The 11,956-nt window shown below is 41.9% G+C and overlaps 1 pseudogene; it reads right to left on the bottom strand.

Moving 5' to 3' along the window:
* Positions 1-15: 15 nt before the first annotated feature.
* LOC139763268 (crustacyanin-A1 subunit-like) lies at positions 16-8,865 on the bottom strand (annotated as a pseudogene).
* Positions 8,866-11,956: the final 3,091 nt, after the last annotated feature.

The following is an 11,956-nucleotide window of genomic DNA, read 5'->3' as shown; positions in this document are numbered from 1 at the left end:
CTATAAAGAGCAGAGTAAGTTTGTACAAAACAGTTTAATGGACGGATTTGTGGGTGAAAATGTAGGGAAGGCTTTCTCTCTCTCTCTTTAGCGAAGTTGCCACATTTCCTGAACATTCACATGACTAGTGATGCATTATGGCACACCGGTTTTCTCTTAGGAAACTGCATATGTAATATTTGCGTTATGTAGTTATTCGTTTTAGAGTAGCATGGCGGGGAAATTACCATAACACAACATGGTATTGAAAAGCTCCTTGTCGCTGGGTACCAGATGGACACTGTCCACTCCCAGTGAGCACCAGTGTGGTTATATCCAGTGGCTGTATACGTTACACTGACCCTCCTGTCTCACTGCACCACACTGACCTTTGACATGATGCTGACCTTCTGTAGTGGCTCTGAGCACTGCACTGAACCTCCTCAGCGGAATTAGAATATCACACTGAACTTCCTCAGTCGAATTAGAACAACACACTGACCCTCCTCAGTGGAATTAGAACAACACACTGACCCTCCTCAGTGGCAACAAACACTATAAAGATTTCTTCTGTTGATTATACATTTATATTTTTTTTCCACGTCAGACATACAGAGATATTCAGAAAACATCATGTTACAAGCTATGAGAAACTATCATGTAAGAAGCTATAAGAAAACATCATGTTATAGGTATAGGGACCTATAACATTACAGGCTATAGAGAGAAAGCTATAAGATACACGTTGCCATGTCTACCATGACCATGATGATATGATACAAAGGTGTGCCATATTGTTTTAAAAATATAATTGGGTATTTCAGAGTGCAAATGTTGACTCTCCTGTCTGGCTGTCTTATACACACACAGACACTCATGCACACCTTGAGTAAGGACAGAGGAGGGAAACAGAAGTCTTACAGAACCGAAGTTCATCCCTGAAGGAAATGTACACGGAACATAGAGATGGCCAGTGGCGCGTCTTGTGGGGGGAGCAACCTTGCTACTCCCGAAGGGGGCTACACCCTTCGTCTTGATAGGTGCCCTTCAGGGAGGATAGGGTGATTTCCACTTTCTTTAGCTCCTTCGTGCATGCAGCCACCTGTGGGAAGTGAAGAAACTCTATAAACTCTTTAAAGTGAGTGTTATGATCTGACGAACCTGGGTGGGTTGAAGCACTAATGCATCATGGAAGCTGGGAATATTGCACGGGTTAGAAAAAAATAGGGTTTCACTGACCTATAACCTCAGAACTTTGTGAATAGTGTATGTATGTGTCACTGCGTGAATTCACAGAGTCAAAGAGACATGACGAACCTTCTCCCTCGGCAGCGTGGAGTTCCTGGAGAGGATCCACGCGAAGTGGACTTTGTGAGACTTCCTGAAGTTGTAGCAGGTGAAGAGGCAAGCGTAGGTGGTGTAGTCCGTGTTTAGCACCACCATCTCCGCTTCGAAATCTGAGACGTAACGGTAAGTGAGGTGACTGACTTACGTCATGGTGTTACATGGAGGAGGAGGAGGAGGAGGGAGGGGTTTTAGAGTGACGGCAACGCACAGCTATATTGTGACAGACGCGAGAGTTACAAAACATAACGTGAAGGATCTAGAGTATGATTGTGAAGTAAAGTACATTTTCTGTATACATCTTCGCCATTTCCCGCCTGAGCGAGGTAACGTCTAGAAATGATAACAGAGCCTTTGAGGGAAAACTGTTCACCTGGCTCTGGCTCTTGTTCTTTATTTTGGAAAGTAAAACGGGAGGGGAGGATTTCCAGCCCCCCGCTCCCTTCCCTCTCAGTCGCCTTCTACGACACGCAGGGAATACGAGGGAAGTATTCTTTCCCCGTATCCCCAGGGACAAAAATACAACATATAAGCTACACACTTAATTGAAAATGGTAACGAACTAGAACGAAATAAACATGATTTACTGTGGATGGATCATTATCTACTGTCCATGTACGACTGTGATAGTTACATAACAGTTTCGTCTGTGTGGGTGACCTGTACTGGGACAGTAGTGTCCAGGGATGAACGTCATACGTCCGTATTCCACACACACACAAACACACACACACACACACCTTCCACTATCCTTTCATCACCATTCCACGTCTACCCCCACCTCACCACTCGCCCAAACCTTCCATTATCCCTCACCTCTGATGGTTGTGGTGAACCTGGCGGTCCCGGGCTGGGCCTGAGTGAGGGAAATGCTCTGGTGGACCTCTGACTCATTCCTCCGAGGCCGGTGGAGCTGACTGCATAACCGGACTCTGAGGAAACAACGAGAGAATGTGTGACACCAAGACATGAAAATGAACACCTGACTGATGAACGGTTACAGCAATATGGCAACTGACATACTGTACATTGCCTAAGAGAAGACTGAGCTCGTTACTCGCTCAGCCGCGACCTTGTTCGTGGATTGTTTATATGACGTTCACAATAGTAGGTACAGGACTGCTCTTGTATCTGTCTGTACGAGTTCTGATGGGTACAAACGGGAGCGGTTCTCGGTGACAGGAGGAGTTGGGGGGGGACAGTTTACTAACAAACTTTGTGCATGAGAGAGAGAGAGAGAGAGAGAGAGAGAGAGAGAGAGAGAGAGAGAGAGAGAGAGAGAGAGAGAGAGAGAGAGAGAGACTCACCTGTGTTGACGTAGTTGTAGACGGTGCAGTTGACGGAGTGCTCCTCGAAGTTAGGTGTGCCACCGATCCTGTACCAGATATTAGCGAACTGCGTGGGAGGCGAAGCAGTGGTCTGAGTAACTCAAAGTAATATACAAAACACGACACACACATATTGTAACACTTCAGTAGGTCCTGATAAGGTCACCTTCCTCAAAAACATAAAGGAAAGATATGACAAACAGATATCTTAATAAGGTGATTAAAGAAAAAATAATGAGGAAAATAATGCGCGTGTTTATTTTCCGTAATAAAGACGATGATAACAATGATAATAATATAATGATAATGATCATCTGCATCCCTTTAGTGTCGCTCTGCCATTATACCAGTGAACACTAGTACGTAGCCTAGCTAGCGTAGTCTAGCCTAAATATAGACTTATATATGGCTCTGTTTAGAACAATGGATTCACTTAGAGACCAGCTGATTTACCCCTATCTACACCTGTATTCATGCTTTAAGTGGCGTCTAGGATTTTTTCTTTTTTTTTTTTGGCAACGTATCTACGTTTCCTTATTCAAACTGAAGAAAGATAAAGATAGAAGATAAAATGTCCCTTTATTTCTTGTACATGATATTTGTATATGCATTGTTTGTAGCCTATGGAGAACAGCTTATGCCTTGGTGGACTAACACAGGATTATAATACAGGATTAGGTCTCCTCTTTTGTAATATCGCCACAGGAGTTTTCCTTTCAAGTAGTAATATAACAAGTAAAGTTTGTCTTTATTGTTTGTTGGTTACTTAACGCGCAGTTATATTTTTTGCCGCCATGTGGCTCTGAATACAATGCTCACCTGCTTTTTTCTGGCAGAACAAACCAGTTCTGAAAGCAGATAATGGATTTCTACCGAGGTTGTCTCTGGTTCCAACAAGTAAGGAATATTACGTTCATGTTTGTATGTCTATCTATCTATCTATCTATCTATCTATCTATCTATATATATATATATATATATATATATATATATATATATATATATATATATATATATTCGCCATTTTCCGCGTTAGTGAGGTAGCTTCAAGAACAGATGACTGAGCCTTCGAGGCTACCCTGTTCCTTCTTTTGGATAAGTAAAACCAGTGGGGAGGATCCCCCACCCATCTTAGTCGCCTTTTACGACCCGCAGGGAATACGTGGACAGTACTCTTTCTCCCCTATCCCCAGGAATACAGACAAACCTCACTCCGGTATAGAATTACAATCACAGTAGATCATTTCCTTGTAATACAGGCGGCATGTCTTAAGACTCAAAGCAAAAAACTATCTTAATATAAAAGCGACCTGCTGAATGTCGGTTGTTTCCGTGGAAAGAAGACGTGGTTGTGGATGTGGCATGTCTTGCGAAGAGCTTCCTTGAAAAGATGTGACGTAAGTATGCCATGGGTCATGATGATGCATGTTATCGAGGTTTGCCAAGAAAAAGTATATAAAAGTATCAGGTATTATGGGGATAGGATACTAGAGGGATATGTTCGAGGACTGGAGATTTTTTTTTATTTCGTGTGCAAAATCTTCTCATACCCAGATCTGAGTTCTCCAGGTTTATATTAAAGAATGGTTTAAACCTTGCAGACTTTTGGCAGACGATCTATGAGCAATACACCCTTCTGAGCATTCTGATTCCAAGTCATGTTGGAGATGAACATGGACGATGATGAGTAAAAGGTATGGGTGATGTGTATTACTTTCCCAACTCGCGACTTACTGACCTTCTCCTTATCGAAGCCGTCTCCTAGGATGACCTCGGGGCAGCGGCCTGCTATCAGGAAACTAGAATCAGTCTTGTCTTCTGGCCTGACCACCTTGCACACCAGAACCAGAAGTAGTACCACCAACCTGCAGGAGCCAGAGAGGATAATGTTAGTGCGCTTCATTTGGATAGGAACTCGCCTCCGTTCCGCACAATCCTCCACAGGAAGAATTTGAAACATGAAAACCAAAATGGATTCATATCTTCGTAAATGATCAAACAGATATACATACGAACATTGACAAAAGTACCTGCTAAGGTGAGACAGAAAAATCCAGTTTGGTTTGATAATGTGACACCAATAGAGATGGATGAAGGCGACTTACTAAGAGCGCCTCCTCTGCCATCAAGACATGTTGCGAAAGCCTCCACCAGACCACGAAGTTGACCTGGACGAATGTAAACCTAACTCCTTAATCCTCCAGTCACTCCATGACAAACTTGCCTGCTTGTGTGCTTGCGCGCGCGCGCGCGCGTGTGTGTGTGTGTGTGTGTGTGTGTGAAGGGCACACTCGTCCCAGGCACAGACATCAGTTATTTTGATCAACTATTATATTCCACTCAGACACTAGAGGTACGCATTAGCCACCACAATAGATCTGGTTTTATATAATTCTTTTCTCCCCGTTGCACAAGGATCGTACCGTTGTTCTCAAGCATAAAACTGCGCTCGAGATATGGATCGTTAAGTTCATGCGGTTAATGTTAATGAACAAATTATTCTTAACATCAGAGGTAATGAATTACTAACAGGATCAATGGGTTATTCAGAAATGAACATATAATAGGTACATGTTTGGTGTCACACAAACTCTGTTTATACAGCTAGTAAGACTGAATTAGGTTTTCATAATATATTTGGGTATGTTACTTTTTAAGTTCCAGCGTTAAACCACGATAAAAAACAAAAAGCAGATTCTACAACACTCTCTGGTCTCTTGATGTGAACTCCCTCGATTAAATGTTTTCCATTTAATTCAGAATAAGGATATCTCTGCTGTGGCACTACTGCTTCCACAAAATACATGCTCGAAGATTTGGAATGAGTGCATAATAATAATGTCGTAACCTCACGAGAAATATTCAAGAGTATTTACGTAACTTGACCTACCTGAAGCTACAGTACTTGACCTTCTACCTAAAGCTACAAGGTCTGACCTTCTACGTAAAGCTACAAGGTCTGACCTAAGTAAAGCTACCGGATATCACAAGATGTGGTACTATATTTTCTCTTCTCGTGGCGACATAGTGTTTCTATAAGACTGGAGTGTAATATGTATTTAAATGTAGAACTTCCTCTTCCATCAACAGTAGACTGAAGTACAGTATTGAGCACGGTAACAAGACGGAATGAATGAAACCCAAAGCGCAATACACGAGACACTTTACGAAGGTCACCTTATTTTCTCATCATCTGGCTAATGCAGGGTTATGATCCGGTACTGCAGAGCACCTGAATGTTGCGTGTAGTATATGGGAGATACTGTAGAGCATCCGAATGTTGCGTGTAGTATGTGTGGGTACTGAGCATCTGAATGCTGTATCATATTTGAGGTATTGCAGAGCACCTAAGCGCTGTATAGCATGGGAATACTATAGAATATTGGTGTTGTGAAGCATTATAAACCACTAGGGTGTTTTATTGACTCAGTAGCCCTTATAACATGTCACTGGGGATGAGCTGGAGTTTTACATAGCACCAGAGTTACGGCGTAGTGCCCGAGTGTTACATTCGAGTCACTGTAAGTGATTACATAAGCTCGTCCTCCCATATAATTACTTCAACCACACGGGAACGTAAGGAGGAGTGGTTAGCTTCGCTACCAATAAATCAGGGAGTTCCGCGTTAGCGTCCCGGACGGGGCAGCCGGCTCACGACCAACCCAGCAGTCAGTCCTTGCGGTCTAGTACGTTTTCTAGACCCCGATAAACCATCTTTAGGACGTAGTAACTAAGAGAGAACCTTTTTTTTTTTAAAATATTCGATGGTCGTCGCCCATGAATCCTCCTTGGATGATAGTTGCCAGATAGTGCCACCCGTTTTGGTAATGGTCACTGGGAAAAGTTCCGCTCAAAAAGGTCGCTATGACGACTACTACCTGAAAAGTGTTCGTCAACAAACAAACTTTGGAGGTTAACGGTCTGACATGCAACGGCGCCACCGGCACCTAATTCATGGCATACGACGAGAACAAAACTGAGGAAAAGATGGTCGTTGGTTGAACTGGAGCTGCGGATGACCGCCTGCGACCGAGCCGTGTTGCCTGAGGGGCAAGTCCCTGGTGCGGCATTTTAAGTTTAGGCTGCTGTTTCCGGAGTACAGTACTCTCATAATACAGGCCTTCAAGGTCAGGGTGCACAGGCAGTTCTTTAAAAAAAAAAGTACTGTTGAAGAGGTGTATCCAGATAATGTATCTGATCTTCACTGTAGCCTCGTAGAGCCACAGTGTACTGGACACTGCCCAGTAAGCAATTGATCAATATTGGTGTTCACTGAATTCCGCTATTCACTGAAAATACTGCCAGTGAAAGGAGGATTGAGGGGTTTTATCAGACACTCCAGATATGGGAAACTAATCTACGTCTGCAGAAGCTAACAACGTATTTCAATACAGACGATCCCCAACAGAAGTGGTAGGCTGCGGCAATGGGTTCCTTCCTTTTACAATAAAAGTTCTCTTTGAGATTTCATCATCCATCGCGGAGCAGTGTGCCATGAATCGATTCTGTACAGGTCGTGAATGTCGTAACTGATATAGTTAATCCTTTTATGGATGCAGCTCTGCAACACATACTTCGAAAGGCACCTCTGTTAAATGTTGAAGCCGACAGTCAAAATCTCATACTGCAGATCAGAATTTATTGGCTCAGCTAATGAAAAATGCCGGTAAGATTTCTAAACCTACCGGAATGGATAGAAAGTCTTCAAAGTCCAGAAATAAACATCATATGCAACGTGACTCCTCTTGAATAATGGAATTATTTCATCATTTGCAATTCTGCACTAAGAAAGTTGAACCTTGAACTTCGGGATAAAGGTAAACACACTACTCTAATGATTAGGTCACGCGAGACAATCAAATGTTAACAGGTTTCATGGATGTCTAACAAGACCAACACATCACGTCAGTACTACAGATATACGAATAAAATTACTGAAACTTGGTAAGGGCAGACTGACGTTAAAGGCATTCTGTGAATGATTTCAACTGTTTTAAAGTCAAAAGGCAATTTTTCTCGTTTTTCTTGAATCCATGTAACACAAGTAGTCATATATAATGGTGTTGCCATTTGAAAGTTAATTCAGAGGAAAATGGAAGAAATTTAGTTGCAAAATGTAGTAAACGTTGTGTTCAAAAATTTTTGTCTGACAATTTTTGGGATGCCTTGGATATAAAGAAATGCTCGATGCTTAGAAATTATCTGATGATTAACGTTATTTTTTCCTGGACATCGAGTTAAACTTTATGCGTATCTGATCGCAAATATAGAGTGCGTAAAATTAAAGACCACTTCAAAACTAACTGATTCCCATCTTGACAGTATTACCACTTGCACCGCAGTTTACGCAAAGATGCCGGATATACTGGTCGTTTTATATCATCAATGATGATCATTAAGCCTAGTGCCCTCTAGTAATGATGATCATTAAGTCTAGTGCCCTCTAGTAATGATGATCATTAAGTATAGTGTTCTCCGGTAATGACCACTATTAGCGTCCTCCAGTAATGATGATCAGCTAGTACAAAGTCCCTTAGCAATAGTCATCAGTAACTACTGTGACCTCTATTTCTTAATATTCATCACAGTATATATATATCGCTTTTTCATTGTATATCTATGGTTTTGTACCTATTCTGAGATTGTCTAGTTCCTCTGATAACCAAAGCCATGTCCTGAAATTTCACAGTAGCCTTTGAAAATGGATGGCGATCACTATACTACGTATAAGACACCTTGCTGTAGCCAGTGTAATTAATGGGCAGTTACAGAATAAAAAATATGTAGCATAGGGGAAGTTACAGAAGATAAGTTGTACAACATACAAGATATGGTACATTAACAGCCGACAATGTTAGCTGTTGTGTGGAGACTTAGGCACCAAAGCGGGGATACAAACATGAGGTGGGGAGGTGGGGGGGGGGGGTCCTCTTTAGCCGTGGGGGTGGGGTGAGAAAGACTATAACACCATGAGGTGGAGTGAGAAAGATTTAAGAACATTGTGGAATGGGGTGAGAAAGATTTAAAAACACTGTGGGGGTGGGAAGAAAAAATCTAAGAACACTGTTGGGTAGACTTACAGAGACCAGCGAGTCCTAGGTAAGGAGATGGCACTTTTACGTCTCCTAAGACGAGTACAGGATTCCATAGTCACACTGGATATCGAGATAACTTGTGTCTTTCACAAATATCTTGTCTGTGTTTGACTACTCACCATTTAAGACACAGTCGAAGGAACATGTTGACAGAGTTTAACTAGACTCAACCCCGAATACAAATGGCACCGTTCATGCCTGCTGACCACATTTATTGGAGGCATAAACCGCGAGTTGCTGATTAGTGGATTTTTGACATAAGCCATATTTCAACTCTTCCGTTCAATAGAATAGTAGACAATAATGAACCTTTGAACACACACACAAATATTGATGTGTAAACATTTCGAAAGAGTGTGTGCAAACTCCAGTGTCATGCTCTATATGGGCCTGTAAGCCATAACACTAAGCGAACTTATGGAAAAGTTAATTTTTCGTACCCATCTGGCATCTGATGAATCCATCCCTACTCCTAACAAGACGTGCCTTTCAGTGTACATCTACAAAAGTATACAAACACCGGAAGAATAGATTGATGCAAACACATACCAGGTTAGGCTGGATGTGTGTATACACACACATACACATGGCAGGAAAGACATGGTAGATATATAGAAGGTTAAGAGACGACATAATACTAGGGAAGTCAAGATAGATGTATACAAGGTTTAAAGACAAGGCAACACGATTGTAAAACTCTCTACCCGTAACATAGAAAACGTAGTCTCACGTACATACATATATACATGTGTTTGGGAGACTGAGGCCAACGAGTGTACAACTCCCTTCTAGTATCATACAAATGGGTAAACACACTCACTTAACTTATCTTCCTGCCCCAGGAGTCCTTTCTATCCTAATGAGGCTCCTGCAGCACTCAAAAAGTTGGCCATGTCCACCGGTCGGGACCACAGATCATGAAATGTGATCTCGTACGTGCGTCTATCTTCAAAGAGTGGAGGGCAATTGAACACTAAGGGCACTATGTTTTCTTTCATGATAATTGCCTTGTGGGCATGAAGGGATATGTTAAAACGGTCTTTATAGAGTTGTAGTGAAGGCTGATGTCCAGGAAGCAAGCCAAATAATGTGACTCGTGGTTATGGTTTCTGATGCGCGTATGTCTAGTGACTTGGAGTTTAAGACTGAGTTGGAAGGTTGGTTTAGTGCTTGGATGTTTTTTTGTCAGTGTAATTGTTGGGGGATCTGAGTAGAGGTTGCTGAAGTGCTGGTCAGGGGGTAAACTTTTTTTTTTTCTATCTACTTCGAGGTTGGTTGTTAACAAAAGTGGTTTGGAAGGGAAAGGACCACTGCTGTTGTACAGAATTGGGCGTGGTGTATACTGAGATAGGTCTGTATTGGAAGGATCTTTTGTTTCACTGTGAAGGTGTGTTTGTGGTAGCTTGTTAGCCAATGATTGTCCAAGTGCAGTATTTTTGTAGTTTACAGCTTTGTTATATCAGCTTTTGCGAGGCATAGTTTAAAATGTAGCAAATGAGTTGTTTGTATAAAATGTTGATGGATTCTTTTTCATGTTCAGGTCTAGTGCTAGTTAGTGTTTTGTTGGCCTTTAAGCTGGTGTGTTGCTTTTGTGCTTATGTTACCAATGTTAGAAGTGAATGTTCTGTGTAGTTTGTCATGCCTAAAATAGCTGGCATTTTGTTTATTAGGAGAGACAGTCCATTCAAGGTGACAAGGATGTAAGCTGAATTCATGTCTTTCTGAGGTTAAAAGAGTAATTACAGACTTCTGTGGACATAAAGACATTCTGTTATGGGTGAGTTATTGTTCCAGTTGTGTAATACAATGCTGTATGTTTGATATATATATATATATATATATATATATATATATATATATATATATATATATTATATTTTTTTTTTTTTTTTGCTTTGTCGCTGTCTCCCGCGTTTGCGAGGTAGCGCAAGGAAACAGACGAAAGAAATGGCCCAACCCACCCCCATACACATGTATATACATATGTCCACACACGCAAATACACATACCTACACAGCTTTCCATGGTTTACCCCAGACGCTTCACATGCCCTGATTCAATCCACTGACAGCACGTCAACCCCGGAACACCACATCGATCCAATTCACTCTATTCCTTGCCCTCCTTTCACCCTCCTGCATGTTCAGGCCCCGATCACACAAAATCTTTTTCACTCCATCTTTCCACCTCCAATTTGGTCTCCCACTTCTCCTCGTTCCCTCCACCTCTGACACATATATCCTCTTGGTCAATCTTTCCTCACTCATTCTCTCCATGTGCCCAAACCATTTCAAAACACCCTCTTCTGCTCTCTCAACCACGCTCTTTTTATTTCCACACATCTCTCTTACCCTTACGTTACTTACTCGATCAAACCACCTCACACCACACATTGTCCTCAAACATCTCATTTCCAGCACATCCACCCTCCTGCGCACAACTCCATCCATAGCCCACGCCTCGCAACCATACAACATTGTTGGAACCACTATTCCTTCAAACATACCCATTTTTGCTTTCCGAGATAATGTTCTCGACTTCCACACATTCTTCAAGGCTCCCAGGATTTTCGCCCCCTCCCCCACCCTATGACTCACTTCTGCTTCCATGGTTCCATCCGCTGCCAGATCCACTCCCAGATATCTAAAACACTTCACTTCCTCCAGTTTTTCTCACTCAAACTTACCTCCCAATTGACTTGACCCTCAACCCCACTGTACCTAATAACCTTGCTCTTATTCACATTTACTCTTAACTTTCTTCTTTCACACACTTTACCAAACTCAGTCACCAGCTTCTGCAGTTTCTTACATGAATCAGCCACCAGCGCTGTATCATCAGCAAACAACAACTGACTCACTTCCCAAGCTCTCTCATCCACAACTGACTGCATACTTGCCCCTCTTTCCAAAACTCTTGCATTCACCTCCCCAACAACCCCATCCATAAACAAATTAAACAACCATGGAGACATCACACACCCCTGCCGCAAACCCACATTCACTGAGAACCAATCACTTTCCTCTCTTCCTACACGTACACACGCCTCACATCCTCAATAAAAACTTTTCACTGCTTCCAACAACTTGCCTCCCACACCACATACTCCCAAAACCTTCCAAGTAAGTATATATATATATATATATATATATATATATATATATATATATATATATATATTTTTTTTTTTTTTTTTCATACTATTTGCTA

The sequence above is a fragment of the Panulirus ornatus genome, chromosome 46, assembly GCF_036320965.1.
Source record: "Panulirus ornatus isolate Po-2019 chromosome 46, ASM3632096v1, whole genome shotgun sequence".
NCBI lineage: Eukaryota > Metazoa > Arthropoda > Malacostraca > Decapoda > Palinuridae > Panulirus > Panulirus ornatus.
This window is presented reverse-complemented; position numbering and strand designations above follow the sequence as displayed.